This window comes from Opisthocomus hoazin, chromosome 1 (assembly GCF_030867145.1).
Source record: "Opisthocomus hoazin isolate bOpiHoa1 chromosome 1, bOpiHoa1.hap1, whole genome shotgun sequence".
In the NCBI taxonomy this organism is placed as follows: domain Eukaryota; kingdom Metazoa; phylum Chordata; class Aves; order Opisthocomiformes; family Opisthocomidae; genus Opisthocomus; species Opisthocomus hoazin.
The window spans coordinates 146,976,088-146,991,149 of NC_134414.1; the positions used below are offsets into that span (position 1 = coordinate 146,976,088).

Below are 15,062 nucleotides of genomic sequence, written 5' to 3' on the forward strand. Positions count from 1 at the left end.
ACTTTATTCTCAGAGACTATAAATGCGGGTCTCCTTGCACAGCACTGCCGAGGGAGGCATTCAGGGGAAGAACATTCCTCGATGATATAGTCATTACTGTTTCAGCAAGACGTTAATTTTTACAATAAATAAGCTTAATCTTTTTATGCAGATCGTTTTAGAAAATAAACAGGCCATTTTTATGAGCTACTTAGAACTGGGGCTGGGATGGGATTTGCGGTAAGATCCTGCATACGCTACAAATTGTAAGCAATTTTTAATTCCTGGGGAACTACTGCAGATCATTATTTGTTGTTGGTTTTTAAATAACTTATAAATGCAACATTTCTGTGTGTTTCAAAGCATTTAGAAAGCAGAAACATTGCCTGGTGGAACTAAATTGCTGAATACTAAAGAAAGACGACAACTGTACTCCATGCGCTGCGCTTGTGGTTTTAACACACCACCTTTCTCTGATCGCTTCTGGAGAACCTGTGTGGAAAACAGTGCATGTGGAAGCTGGCAGGGGAGAGCCTGACCACTGGCCGTGGCCCTTGGGCTTCAGTCTGGTCTTGTTTGCTAGCCACCTTTGTAACTTCAGCAGAGGTTAGCAAACAGCAGGCAATTCAATTATGCTATCTTCAACCGCCGACCTCACTTGTAGAAATAAAGTAATCATGCGGTTTCGATCTCCTGAGAAGATGACTATCCTGCCTTACATGGGCTGTGAGTAGTAACACAGAAGGGATGTATGAGTCTGATGTGAACTGTTGATCTATGTATGCTGGAGAAATAATGTGGCTGTTGTCTTGATAACAGAGATGTTGTCTTTCTGATGAAGTATCAAAGAAAGAAACGATATTACTAGCTATAGTTAGTCATATAATGTCTTACAAGCAAATCTTGAGAGGGTGCTGATTTTGCTTTCTGGCCAGCTGTGAGGTGAATGCATTTACATGACAGTCTCTGTTTTGACACTGGATATGGTATCATGTCCTGGCCAGGAGGTTTCACGGGTTTGGTGGGATTCTGTGAAGTAGCTGAACCATTCCATCCCAAAAGAGCCTGGCTTTCAGAAGAGAAATGTGGCTGCTACTCTTGACGTTGTGCGCTGTGGGCTCAGTTCACTCATCTGTCATGCGTTTGCCTGCAGGCCTGTGGACAAAGCTGTGTAGCCTGAGCCTTCATTCCTCTCTTGTTAACAAGGTGATCTCATATTCTTAGGAAAACTCATTTTCTCTTTAACTGTGAGAACGATGCTTGAGTACTGTGGAAAAGGGGATCACTTAACTAGGTTAAGTTTGTCTGCATGAAGCCACATGGTTGTGTTGCTCCATCCCAGAAGCATCCTCATTTCAACAGCTACAAGTTTATGTAAAATACTGCCATTCCCCGTGGCATTAAATTTTCAGTAGGATTGTATTCCTCTTCTCACTGTATAACTGAGCCAAGCAGTTTTGTCTCACAGAGAAAGAAAAATATAATATCGAGTCTGGCTTTCTTAGTGGCGCTGAAAGGAATTGCTGTGGCTTCTGACCCCCACCTTTCCCCACCAGCTAACACTGCCTCTGCAGAACATGGGATCTTGTGTTACATCAGGCAGCAGCCCCAGTTTGCCTGTCTAGCTCTAGATACACCACCACCCAACACAAACACAATCATCAACTAAGGAGCCGCATTAACAACCCAAGCCGTCGACCCGGGGCTTGAATAAACTGGCAGCATGCTGAAGCTGACCGGAGGGACATACCTAGTACATGCTGAACGAACAACGCTCCCTCCACACCCTTGGGCAGAGTCACCCTGGGTTCTTTAAACTGTGCAATTGTCCAAAACACTTACTTGTTTTAACACATTGGCTTTTAAACAAAACAATTTCTATGCAAGAGAACAAGCATGTGAAAGCATCAGTAGTTTTGTTTGGTGAGGTAGGTAGAGGGAATTTGTGGGGTTTTTCTTTAAAGCATGTTTTATAATGTAAATATAACCTGGATGAGAAAGAGAAAAAACGTTTTCATCACGAAAGCAACTGTAATTCCTAATTAAACAACGCCTAATAAATGTTGGTATTGTTCAGTCACCGTGGAGGCCACCGCTAACATCACACAGTGTGTAGGCCCCCAAAGCTCTTGTTTGTTTCTAAAGTGATCAGGTCACACCACTCAGTTCCCCCCAATTTATTTAAATCTGTTACTTTATTTCAAGTGCTAATTATCTCTCACAACAAACAGAGCCTTGTCAGCTGCAATTACTGGCATTACAATAGATTATCAACAGAAAAGTGTGTCTTGAAGCAAGAAGTGTTGCCTTGGTTACCAACCCAAAATGCTCCTGGATTGCATCTGTAACCACAATTTCCTGATTATACCTGAAATATTTCATGAGCGAGGCCCCTCTTTTCCTCCTAAATTAGTACAGTGCATCATGAGCCAAATTTTACCCTACAGAATTGTGATTTAAATCAATGGATGGTGCAAGTTTGGAGCTGGTGGTAGATTATCCTAAAGGCGAGAGAAAGAGTTTACATTTTGCATGAATAGAGGGGAGTGTAGTTTGCTCTTGGAGTTAGCATAGACAAGAATAATTCCTCCATCTTCACAAGTGTTATGCCTGGCTCGTAAATGAGAATAGGCTCTCCTCCAGTAAACAAAAGCAGGTGCGTTTCAGAAGGCTGTTCCCCTTCCTACCAAACACTCCGAGGCGTGCGAAGAGCTGACACTGGCCATGGAGCCTTGGACTGGGTGTAAATGTGGTTTTCAGGGTAGCTGTGAGATACAGTTTTGATTTGACTTGGCAGAAGGAGAAATGTCAGCCGTGAAGGAAGCGTCAGTTGAGGCGAGAAGTTGGGAGGTTGGGTACGTCTCTCATCCTGTGTCACACAGCCAAAAGTTAAATGCCTCTGATTGCCTCAGAAATGTGCGCTTGTCTTTCATTCCACGTACGGTTGCTTAAAATAGGAGGGAATCAAAGCCAGCAGAGATACAGTGCCGAAGCTTAGTGACCTTGTCAGTTGAGCGAGGTTTCAGGACTGCTCAGGGAGGTGTATCAGCCTCTGAAAGGGAAGACGGAAAAAGAACAGGGATGCCTAAGTGGTACCTCTATTAGATCTAGTCAAGTATATCCTAAACTGCACTCCTACAAAGCATCAGACCCCCAGCTTGTGACTCATAGTCTTTTGTGGGCAGTTTTCTCCTTACAGGCTTTCCAAAAGCCTCACAATCGACTTCAGTGCACAGAGAGCAGCTTCCTAGTCTTGAAATGGCTCAACAGCTTGTTGCCTATCTTTACACCTAAGCCTGATCGAGATCTTCAAACAATATATTGATACATTTGCTTCTCCCAGAGGAGTCTAACTTTTGGGGAATTTAGAAATTTAGAATTTAGGAAAAAAAATCCTACCAGATTGGGTGAAATATGGTAGAAGCCTCTCCTTTCATTTAAGTTCTGTCTTAAAGTGGCGCTTTTCTGATCCATTACCGTGGCTCAGTGTTAGGAAGGTTGGCCAGAAAGGAGCAGTCCCGAGTCGGTTACCTCCCCTTCCTCTCACCTCCCCGTGCGCGCCCGCGTTCCCAGGATGGTGGCTGCGTTTTCCACCCTCCCCGCGGGAGATGTGCCACGGCGCAGGAGAGAGCCAGCAATGATTTGGGCCAGAGGGAGGGAGGGAGGCCATAACCAGCTGTGTGGTTCTGGTGCTTAGTTTAAAAGAGGGAATCCCAAGTTCCAGTCCCAGCTCTTTCTGTGTTTTATCCGTGTGAAATCCACGCAGTGTAAACCAGATCACTTTCTAGCAGCGTGCACTGGGACCAAAGACTCTCGCTCTCGGAGGAAGGCTCGCAATGGTAATCTGAAGAGTTGCAGTCCCTCCTGCTTATGCACACTCTTCCTCCTCTCTCCCTGGCCCTTAGTACCAAAGCTCTCTGGCTCTTCAGAAGAGGGCTGGCGCCTCAGCTCACGGCTGTGTCACGGCACACAGGCGCGCACCCGTACAGGCACAGCGTCAGTCCTGGGCTGTCTCCTGTGCTCGGGGAGGACGTGTGGATCCGAGTCCTCTCACACTGAGAAAAGACTCGCACCTGGATGCGCCGGCGCTCAGTTACCTGCTGTAACGCTGCAACCCTAGAGGCGGTGGCGGCAAGCGAGGATGAGCCCCGCTTGCCTCTTCGAGGGACGAAGCAGAGTTAGCAGAGCTCGGCTGTGCACCGCGTGGAGGGCAGTGCTCCCCCGTATTGCCAGCCCTCTGTCACCCAGCCCTTGGTTAGCTGCTTGTCTAGGGCACCGCTGAGTTTTTGCAGATGGTACTTTGGTACCTGCCACTCTCCTGGTTATTTTACAGGGAGGCCATGTATGTAAGCATCAGGCAGCTGGGGATCTGCAGCCTGCGAGATGCTGTGTGCAGCTTCATGCTCCCACAGCAGCCACACAAGCCAGGGAAATTAATCCTGTTTTGCTTAAATCCATTTTTGCATATGAACCTTAAATTCTTAACACAGGACTGGCACTGTCTTACGTAGCTGATTTATTCTGTGCTTATAAGTAAGGGCTCACCTGCTGAAATCAGTGTTGAAAAATTATCACCCATGTTCGTACCCCACTTAGTACTGCAGTGCCAACGCAACTGAAAGATGGTCAACGTCATTCAGTTCCCTCTTCTGTGCCATCCACAGAAGCCATTTGGGATGCTCCGAGCATTGTGCTTGGATGAGGGGCTTCTGCAGCCGTTGCCAGGAGCCGGGATGGCTGGTGGGGCTCTGGTGGTTGCACGAACATCCGGGAATGGGACTGGGATGGGGACTGGGAAGGCAAAGCTCAACTGCTGGTCCAAGCCAGGTAAGGGGCTGTCATCAAGGGGCTGTTTATTGGCTCTGGCTGATGTTGCAGAAATTATTCATGCTCTCTGGCATGAATCAGTGGGACTGCTGGGAACAGTACATCATCACTGATGAAAACCTCACCTTTGAACCAATCAAAACTACTTTGAGGAAAATGTTTTTATTTCGGCTTTGGAATCACTAGCTAGGAATAAATAACAGGGTTCGGGGGGTTCTGCAGATCACTGGGGAGCTTGCTCCAGAGTCCCCTCTTTGTTCATGTTTTCCATCCCCTCGGTTTCTCAGCGTGAGCACTGATCTGTACTCACGGCGTGAGTTACTGGTCTCTGTTTATCCAAAACCAAATGTAAATATTTCCATAAACATAAAATTTTAATGTAGGGCTTATGACAAAGGCTGTTATTTCCAAGCTGCCATTAAGAAATCCATGCTGCTGTGGTTTAAATGGAGAATTTTAGAGCTGCTTATAAAATGTTGAAATCAGACACAGCTACGAAGACTTGACAATACCTGAACTGGAGAGAGAAGGTCCTGTCAGGGACAAAAAGAGCAGAGTGAAGGACTGGAAAACAAATACAAAAGTGCACAGCCAGTGTCCAGCATGGCAGCACCATCAGAAGAACATCGTTATCGGTAGGGTAATCAGGTTCTCCCACAGCACAGGTTTCTTTGGCTTGGCCTGGGCAATGAATGGTACTGTAATACAGCTCCTTCACAGAGGCGTTTTGGCTGCTTCAAAAGTTAATTCATTAATTCTAAATAAACATAAGCTTAAACAAGGCTAGACTGCTTTAAGAGGCAGTAACTAGGATGGAGGGGGAGTGCTGGGGAGGAGCAACAGCACTGAGAGGCCTGGGCATCCAGAGAGGGACAGGTTTCAGGGCAGTCCATTATCCTCTTACTAAAATAAGATTCTTCCCATTTTTTCCTAACTTGGGCATTTGCATTGTTTTTGCTAACACCCCCTCTGATATCCTAAATACACACTCGGGAAGTAACACAGATTAATTTCTACCAGCCCTTGGTATTTTCTGTGATTTTCGGTGCCTGGCAGCGCTCCACGCCGCGGAGGAGGGGGATAGCTGACCTCTGCGTGTGGTTTACAGGACTGCTCGTGGATGAAGTGGGCATAAGCAGGTTTGTGTGATCGTTTAGCTGTGGCGTTTGAGTGGCCTCTAATGCATTTTGTCTGCATGAAGCCAGCCCTGGAATATGTCTAAAAGGCTCCCCTACTAGAGTGCAACAGGTTTTGACAAACACCGGTGCTCGGAGGAAGAGCGAATGTGTGATTTAGACCATTGTTAGGGACTTCTTTTCACCAAGAGAGTTGTCATATTGCAAAATTGTGAAGCTGCATATAATAGGATGCTGACTGCAAAATACGTTACAGTCATGCTCTCCTATTATTTAACAAGGTAACTATGGCTATTTACCAATCCTAGATTGCCAAACCACAGAGGAGCAAAACTACGTGAACAACTTAGCATGTCTACAACAAGAATTTGTTCTATCTGAGGCTATGCTATTATATTTTTAAATTTTATTAAGAAATAAATGTATTGTGCATTCCTTGCCTCAGAGGTGAGTGGTTCTGAAGCTCTATTTCTTGCTTCCACGTGACCATGCTTCAGCGAATTCTGAAGTTTTAACAAGAGTTAGGGGTCAGTTTCCTTAGGCAAGCTGAAGAAATTATTTCTGATGGTTTAGTTAGCAGCGGCCGTGTGGTCTTCTGGTAATCATACACCCAGCACCTAGAATGTGGTGGGGGAATTAACTGGCGTGCACCTTTAAAATTAATGGATAAATAAACCCCAAAGAAATGAAAAGAAAACCATGACTTTCGACTGATTCTAGGTCTGCTTTTGTTTTCTGCCAACAACGGATGTTGAAATGAAGAAATACAGAGCAAAGACAGCAGAAAAGTAAAAAACCCCTATTCCAAAGGATAGTTCTCCTGCCATAGACTAAAATTAACAACATGGCGCCGTGCAAGCACAGAACAAAGGGAGCTACTGTGCCGCATAGCCTTTGCGTTAAGAAAAATGCAATTAAAAAATGCAGCCAGGTCCTTTGATTTTCTTATTTTACTACCCTTTTCCGAATGTCCTTTATTTGTAATTCTTGCTTCTGCATTCCTTACGACCTCCGAATTGCTTGGCTCCAGGATTTGGGGGCACAAGAGAGCTGTCAGATCAGGCCTTCGCTCTGCTTCCCGCGGAATACGCTCCCTTCTCAGACGGGGAGCTCCTCCAGAATAGAAATAACTAATGATAGCGTGACTACTTGAAAGCCACATAGAGGGAGGAAAGAGATGCTATTCACTTCGGCAGTGCAAATAAAGTGAGAGCTTTCTTTCTACAGGCATGTGTGGGAAGGGCAACAACAGAGCAATTACCTGGTGGGTGGGAAAGGGGATTTTGTCACTTTGGCAGTGCTGACAGACAGAAATAAACTGCTTCTAGGGGGATAGCAGGGTAAGAACTTGCACATCAAGAGCATAAGCAGAATTAAAATGGGCCCTTAAGGGGATTTATTGAGGGCTGTGGTGGGTTTTTTTTTCAAAGTGCCTAAGGCCCCTACTATTTCATTGTGTGCAAGCCAAGAATCAGGAGCAGGGAGAGAGAGTGAGCAAGTTTCATCCAAACTAGTAAGAAACAGTTCTGACTGCGAGAATCTGATTGCAGCCCCTATGCAGCTGCTACAGATGGGAGAGAATGGCATGTTCAGTGTGTAGGGCCAGTGAGGGAAGGACTTGTGGCTGAGAAGACAGCATGGAAGAAACCTTCTCCCCTTTTCAAACTCATAATAGAGTCCCTTTCCTCTTTTTTGTGCATAAAACAATGCCACATATTGGCCATGGTGTCCAGAGAGGTCGAACTCTGCCTTAGGGCACAGGACACACTGCCAGGATGAGGCAGTAATTGATTTGAACTCTTCTGAATTCAGATGCATGGGCACTTGAATTCCCTCTCTCGGTGACAGACTTTTTCAGCGGGTGCGATTATGCTGCTCTTTTTCTTGGTTTCCCTGGAATTCCATATTATTCATGTGAAGGCAGAAGGTCTGCTCCAGCTCGACTGGAAGAGAGGAACGAAGCATAGCTTGCTCTGTACCCACAACTGCAGGGTGCTGTTGGCCTGCTGCGGGAAATGAAGAACATTACTAACACGGGTTACAGTAGCAGTGGATTGCTGATATTGCACAGTCTGGTCATGGAGATGGTTTTCCTTCTTTTTCATGTTTTTTCTCTGGAAAAGGAAAACAACAAGTGAGGTCCACCAATGTACACAGTGGCAATGCCATAATCCTGAATTGGAAATAGCAGCTTGCTGCAAAAGACGTGTAAGGAATGTGATACACGGAATACACAGGGACATGTTCACGCACCACAGGTTCATTCCACCCTTATGCCCATCTCAGGGGGACCCCTCTGCTCTGGCGAATCCGGCAACTTCCCTCTCCCTTTCCTTTCCACAAGAAGTGATGGAGGGGGGGTCAACCTCCCAACCTTCTCTTCCTGTGCCGAGTGCTGCGAAGGGCTGGGTAACAGAGTTTCCCTTCACATATAAAACATCCACTGCTGTTTCACGGACCCTAGGTTTCACCCGAGATGCCAGCAACCAAATCTGAGTGGCTCACCGTTCAGCGGTGCCAAGACTGGGCAACTCCTTACACTCCTTCGGTGCAACGTTGCTTGTAACAGCAGGCTGTGCTACCACACGCTGAGCTGCAGCTAAAAGAGAATAAGCCTGCCTTCAGCAAGACAGCCTAGAGATTTTTTAGATGGCAGATGATTGGTGATGTCACATAAAATTGACAGCTCTTCAGACAAAAGGAAGAAACTTGACTTAATGAGTGCTATGGGTGGGTGTACAAGCAAAGACTTTTCTAAGAATTATCATTACCTGGGAAGGCAATTTTCAGCTGAATTGACATTCCAGTAATTAAGGGCCAACTTAGAGAATCTTGGTCATTATAACTATTTAAATTTTCAAATTGCTTAGTTTAGAATTGCTTGTGGTTGAACTGCTACTGACAGCCCCGTCACTTTCTATTCTCAGCCAGCTTGATTGGCAAATTGAGGAGGTCTGTACCGCGCAGCCACGGTTCCATCCGGGTGCCAAAAACCACTACCTGGAGCAGAACAAGTGGCAACTACGGTCAGATCAAATCACAATGAAACCAAGTTTTATGTTCATTGCTTGATAGCGTATATGCATGTTAAAGGGGTCACTGGGTGGAAGATTCTTGAAAACCACGGTGTAGGATGTCACCGTATTGGAGTTATTTAAATTTAGCTTATCCGTGTATGCTTTTTGCCAGACGAGGTGGAATCCACATTGCTGAGCTAATACAGAACTTCATTTTCTTCTGGATTTTTCCTCTCTGTTAGACAGTCTCGGGTGGACAATGCTTTTCAAATGGTGAATGCTACTTTGTGGTTGTAGGAACTTTTTTCAGAGAGATGGGTAAAAGAAACATCTGGACCTTCTGAGGAGGTTGCATTATGTCTCGAAGCAACTTTCTTAATTTTGAAACTGAACCTTTATATGGTCTATCTGCCAGTTGTTTTAATTCACTTGTCATACCAAAGCCAAAGAGACTGGGAGAGAGAAACCATGTTTTTATTTTAACAATTTAGAGGACTTTGTGCATTATTCTGCAAGAAAGGAGGCACTGGATCTCTTTTAGCTTTAGCGGGTTGGCCTCCATTTTCCCCCCTGTAAAAATGTATTAACTTCTCACATACTTTGTTCTACTGACTTAGAGAGAGAATTATTTTTTTTAGTCCCTCTTCCTCTGTACTGTCACTTTTGATTCACAGTTGCTAAGCGTTGCAAAAGCTCACCAGAGGGACACTCTCATAGTGTGATTTGCAAACTTTGAAATAACACCCACCAGCAGAAGCACCATATGCTACGACGTTGCACAGTAAACTGACAGCAGTATTTCATTTATAATTTGAATATCCAAAAATGTCAGCATTTTTCACATCAACAAATGCCTCTCAGCTTGCAGTGCATGACTTTTTCCTCTGAGTGGACATTAAATTATGCTAATTCCGCTTAAATTTCTGCAGAGTTTATTAATGACAGCCACATTAAAATCAACTCATTTTTATTATGGTAACTTGTGGTTTTGAGACAAAATAAATCTGTGAATTTTCTGAATGTGTAGCTAAGTCATTGGGTTTACATACTACACAAATGTGTGTGTAGTTTACAGCATGTGGACTTCGTGGCTCTCTGTAACATTGATAATCCAGTGCACCCTTTTCGATAATAAAATAAAGTACCAAGGAATATTTTTTTAATCAATCAAAGGCAAACTTCACATAAAACACAAGCTGTTCCCTTTGTGGTTAATTTTCATCCAGCTGCACTTAAGTACAACAGAGCCAGCAGAGAAAACTACTTGGCAACACTTCCTAATTAGGGGACGTTAATTACAGCTAAATACTACACAATTTCTATGTTATAAGAGTTCATCTAAATCAATGTTATTATGGTACTAAAGGAATTAATAATGATTTCATACTTAGAAGCTGTTGCCAAACTACCCATTAGTTTAGAGTTTAAAATGACTTTACAATGAAATCTCTAAATCTGCATTACATAAAACACCGGAGCGTTCGCAGACAATCACACATGGCACTTCCATTGTGCATTAATAACTGCGCCTGATGGCATCCCGTTCTCGTGCTGGAGTGTTGACGGGCTGGGTGAGAGAGAGAGGGGGGAAACGGCCCCGCGAGACACGGCGCACATCCCTACAAACTGCGAAAGTGAGAGCTCTCTCCGAGAACGGGAATCGGTCCCCTGGGAGATTTGATGCGGATTTCGCGGGGGAAGGTGGGGGCGGGGGAGGGGGAGGTGGGACAGGTAGACCCACTAACAAGACCACAGATACTCTGTACACATGCAGTTCAGATTCTAATGCTGACAATACCAAACTGGGGCAGGGTTTTGCGGCGGGATCACAGCCCCTCGGTGTGCTGAGGAACATGGCTGGCGCCCAGGCCGCCGTTCCAGACATGCCCCGTCACTTAGGATGGAGAACTTGTGATGGAGCCGACACATGCTAACATGTCCTTCACTGAATCTACTCATATTCTTGTTTTAAATACAACGCAATGATTAAATCACTTTTTGTTGCATCTTGCAGCTGCATGTGCCTTGTTAAAATTACAGCGTGGCATTTCATTCACCATGAGGGTGGTGAGGCACTGGCACAGGTTGCCCAGAGAAGCTGTGGCTGCCCCCTCCCTGGCAGTGTTCAAGGCCAGGCTGGATGGAGCTCTGAGCAACCTGGTCTGGTGGAAGATGTCCCTGCTCATGGCAGGGAGGTTGGAACCAGATGACCTTTAAGGTCCCTTCCAACCCAAACCATTCTACGATTCTGTGATTTCCATATCAATCCAAATTAGAAAAAAAAGGAGGAACATAAACCTACTATGCAGACGGAGAACTCTCAGGTTATTTCTTATTAAAGAGGGATCCACAGGTGCCTATTACTGTCATAGCAGCCACTGCTCAGGAGCCTCGTCAGTAAAACGGGGAGAGCGACCAAGCCCAGCCCAGCTGCAGGGAGCAGCCCAACGCCCGGGCTCTGCCATGGCAGGGAAGCTGCTGGGCCACGGGTCCGCAGCGCCTCGGCACAGCCTTCGCAGGCAGGAATCCTTTGTGCTCGCTGGATTTGAGACAGCTCCAGTCCCCCCAGTTTCCCTCAGCACAATTTGTACCACTTACAGTGCTCTCCCCGTGCTGCAAGAGCTTGTTGGTCTTCTCCCCTGCCCGGAGTCATTGCTACCCTCGAAAACACTGAGCTGTACACTTCATTTCCAGCGCCACGAGGAACTTCTCCCTTGGTGTCCAGCTCCTTTTAATCTTGTTCTGCCCCTTTTGTTCAGCGTGGTGGATGAGGTATGGGACATGCAAACAGATACCTGCATTTGGGGGGGTCTGCTTTACGACTTCTTTGGTTTATTTCTGTGAAAAGGACAGAGAAAGATGAGTGTTGTTGCAGGGAAAAGCTGCTCAATTCATATGGTTTAAAGCAAATCAGGATAAAAGCAGGTTATTGATTTACTAATGATGTGTAATTAACTGGCAGTCAGTGACCTATACATCCAGGGTCAATGTCAGCAGCACAACAGACAAACCACAATATGAGATGCTTACAAAATGTAAACAAATACTTGCAAATGCAAGAAAGGCCTTCCATAAGTAATCCCAAGAAGTTTTAACCCAACGCCCTCCCACCTCACCCACCCTACAGGAGGGTGAGGAAGGTCACACCCCCAAAGGTCACGTATGCCCTCCTGCGGTGCAGGTCCCCACGTGTTGTGCCCCGTACCGTCAGTCTGCTGGTGGTGTCCCCGGGGAGCAGGCACTGCCTGGCCTTGATGGAGGTGGGGAGGGATGTGAGTGGGTTGAAGTGCGTGTGGACCCCCCAAAAAGGGTGAAAGAACCTTGCAGGAGTTTAAAGCCCAGCAAAGGAAAAGTCACATTCAGCAAACACACGCAGAGTTTTGTAAGGCAGCTTCTGAGTTGCTGGCTTTGAAGAGCCGAGCTCCAACCAAGTTATAAAAGTTGGTGTGCTGTGCTGCCCCAGGATGGGAACATCAGCAGGATCAGCAGACAGATGCAAAATTAACCCTTTCTAAGAAATCAGCAGGAACACACAGAGGAAATATTTTAGCTCGATAAAAGCATCCACAGTCACCAAAAGAAGACAGGCAGCACTGGGAGATGTGTAAGCCTTTAACCGAAATAATCACCCACGCAGACTCTGTATTTAAAAGCTTTGTTCCAGCTGCAGACACAAACAGATCAGACTGGCTTCCTAATCCAAAGGGTATCCAGACCAACTGGGCCTGCTGGGTACGTGTCCATGGCACACCAGTGTGGGACGTCCCGATGCTGTCCCGGGAGGATGAGAGGCACAAGGCCGAGCACCTGCAGGCATGCCCAAAGGAGAAACCAGCAAGGCACTGGGTGTCGTTGGCTTGGGACAGGATTAACCATCACGCCCACATCTCGGGTGTAGAAGATAGCCAGCCTTTCACCCACACCATCGCTGCTGCTCTTTGGACAGGCACCAGAGCACTCTGCCTGCAAACCACAATCTTTTGCCTTTCAGTTTATAGCAAAAGCAATTTTTGTTTAAGAAAATATATCTATATTAGTACTAAAATTGTATTTTAGTGAAACAGTTCGTAATATTTACACCAGAAGTACATTAACAGATAGTGCTGCATCTTTTACGTATGGAGCAAAGGGTTGACTTGCAACAGACTGCTATTTTGGTAAGAATACCTTCTGCTTAGGAACTATTCTTAAGTGTATTTTTCAAGTGTTATTCCAAATCCATGTTGTAAAATGTTTATACATGCACTTAGGAGCACGGTTATGGTATAGCTGTAAATGAAAAAAAAAACAACAACCCCCACAACTGGTGTCTTTTCGCATACTTAAAATGTCAGAACGGATTTGCAGCTCTCTCACCATCCGGCCGTGCCAAGCCAACCCTCACAACAGGAAGGTGCTGCCCATATCCCCCCCACTTCCCCCCACCCCCAGCGCACCCCCGGGGTGCTCGCCTCCGCTGTCACAGGGCAGCCCAAGAAATCCGGAGGGAAGCGGAGTGGGTCTGTCACCTTAAGGATGTGAAAGGAGATGCTCCCATGACAATAAAAGCGCTCCCAAGTGCACCTCCAATCATAACTCATTTTCAGAATTGCTCCTGGCTTTTTAATTTCTTTCATTTGGAGGATTTACAGCGCGCTGACACGCCAGAATGTTTATTCCACGGGCTGCCCGTCACGTGGTGCCCCATTGGCAAGGTACCAGGCTCCGGTCCGCGTTAATCTCAACCTCTGCAATGATCATCTGTGGTTTCTAATAAACGGCTGATAACTCTGTGCGTAACTCCTGCAGTGATTAAAGCTAACATCAGTGCAGAGTGCAGGCTGTTTCAGCCCTTTTTTGACGGCTATTTGCCATTCTTCCTTTTTAGCATTGACATCACTGAAACAAAAAGCTTCGTGTTTGAAAATTATTTATGGAGTGTTGCAGAGCTTTATAAGATTTTCATACAGCACTCAGCGAGCTGGTATCCTTTTGGATTAGTGTGTACTCTCAATTTCAGTCCGTGGATCAGAACGACTTGATTTCTTTTCATAGAGTGCAGCTCCAGAAATGGCCATGAATATGTATGGCGTCTTTTGACACTCCTTTGTGCCAGCTTTTGGGGAAGGTTGTGTTAAAGATGGAGCAGACCCATTAGACCATCCAGCTCGTCAGCTTCCCCGCACGGGCTTGCGCTTTCTGAACGTAGCTGTCTCGTATTCGGTCGGGTCCCAGCGGAGGGGCTTCTGCAGCTTCCCCAGTGGGCTGCCCAACAGCCTCGCCTACCTACTGACAGAAAAACTTGTTGGTACTCACCCTAAATTTTTCACTTCTTTTTTTTGGCTAGTGCACTTGATACAATCCCAGTGGTTTGCATCAAACCATTCCTCTCTATTGCTGGAATTCACATTTACCTCCATCGCCATTCTACTGCCTGTTTGCATAAGTGACGTGTAAGGGCACTGGCCAGGAACCACAACACACCGCAGCACGCGCTGTGCAAAAACAGAAGAAAAAAAAATCAATCCCTGCCTCAATGAGTTCATTGCTCAGATGAATTAAATTCACAGCATGCATTACAAGAAACAAGGAATAAATACTGAGATCTGGAAGGCGAAGCATTTCAGAGTCACCAAACGCTAAGCCCTAAGGTTGACCGTGCCCCCGCATCTCAACCTTTGCAAATGACACTTTCAGTACGTTATTCCCTGCTCCGTCTGTCCTTCTGTCTTCCAGCCATTCCCAAAATGAAATTCATGGACAGTAGGCCCATGAACCCTTTTCTTTCGGTCTCGGTATGCTTTCTCTGCCGCTGAGGCAGGGTGTTCCTGGCAGGCTCACTCCCACTCTTCTTGCCCGGGTCACCTCGCTCTTGCTGGGCAGCTGCCAGTTCTTGCTTCTGGTCTCCTGCGGCATCTGCCCCCCAGCCCCCCGCCTCTTCTCCCACGTTCCCAGCTCACACCAGCGCTCCCCGTTCCCTTTATTTCCCTGACCCGCGCCCTGTCTCTCCCTGCAGCCCGGCTTGTGCCTGCTGATGGAATTACACTCCGGCCGGCACCCCGCGCCGCACCAACCCCACGCCACGCAGGTGCTGAGGATCGGGACCGCTCTCCCCCTTCCCACC

The 15,062-nt window shown here is 46.3% G+C and overlaps 1 protein-coding gene across 10 annotated transcripts in view; it reads right to left on the reverse strand.

Annotated features, from left to right (window-relative positions):
• Positions 1-1,544: 1,544 nt before the first annotated feature.
• Positions 1,545-15,062, reverse strand: part of DERA (deoxyribose-phosphate aldolase) — a 76,651-nt gene continuing 63,133 nt past the window's right edge. For 7 of the 10 annotated variants that reach the window (XR_012765944.1, XR_012765942.1, XR_012765936.1 and 4 more), the window contains one exon: positions 14,255-14,433. The gene's annotated coding sequence lies outside the window, so the exon portion shown is untranslated. Of the gene's footprint in view, positions 8,057-8,447; positions 8,542-11,557; positions 11,798-13,467; positions 14,225-14,254; positions 14,434-15,062 lie in introns of those variants that run through there. The other 3 variants (XR_012765947.1, XR_012765941.1, XR_012765939.1) reach the window with 3 other exon arrangements.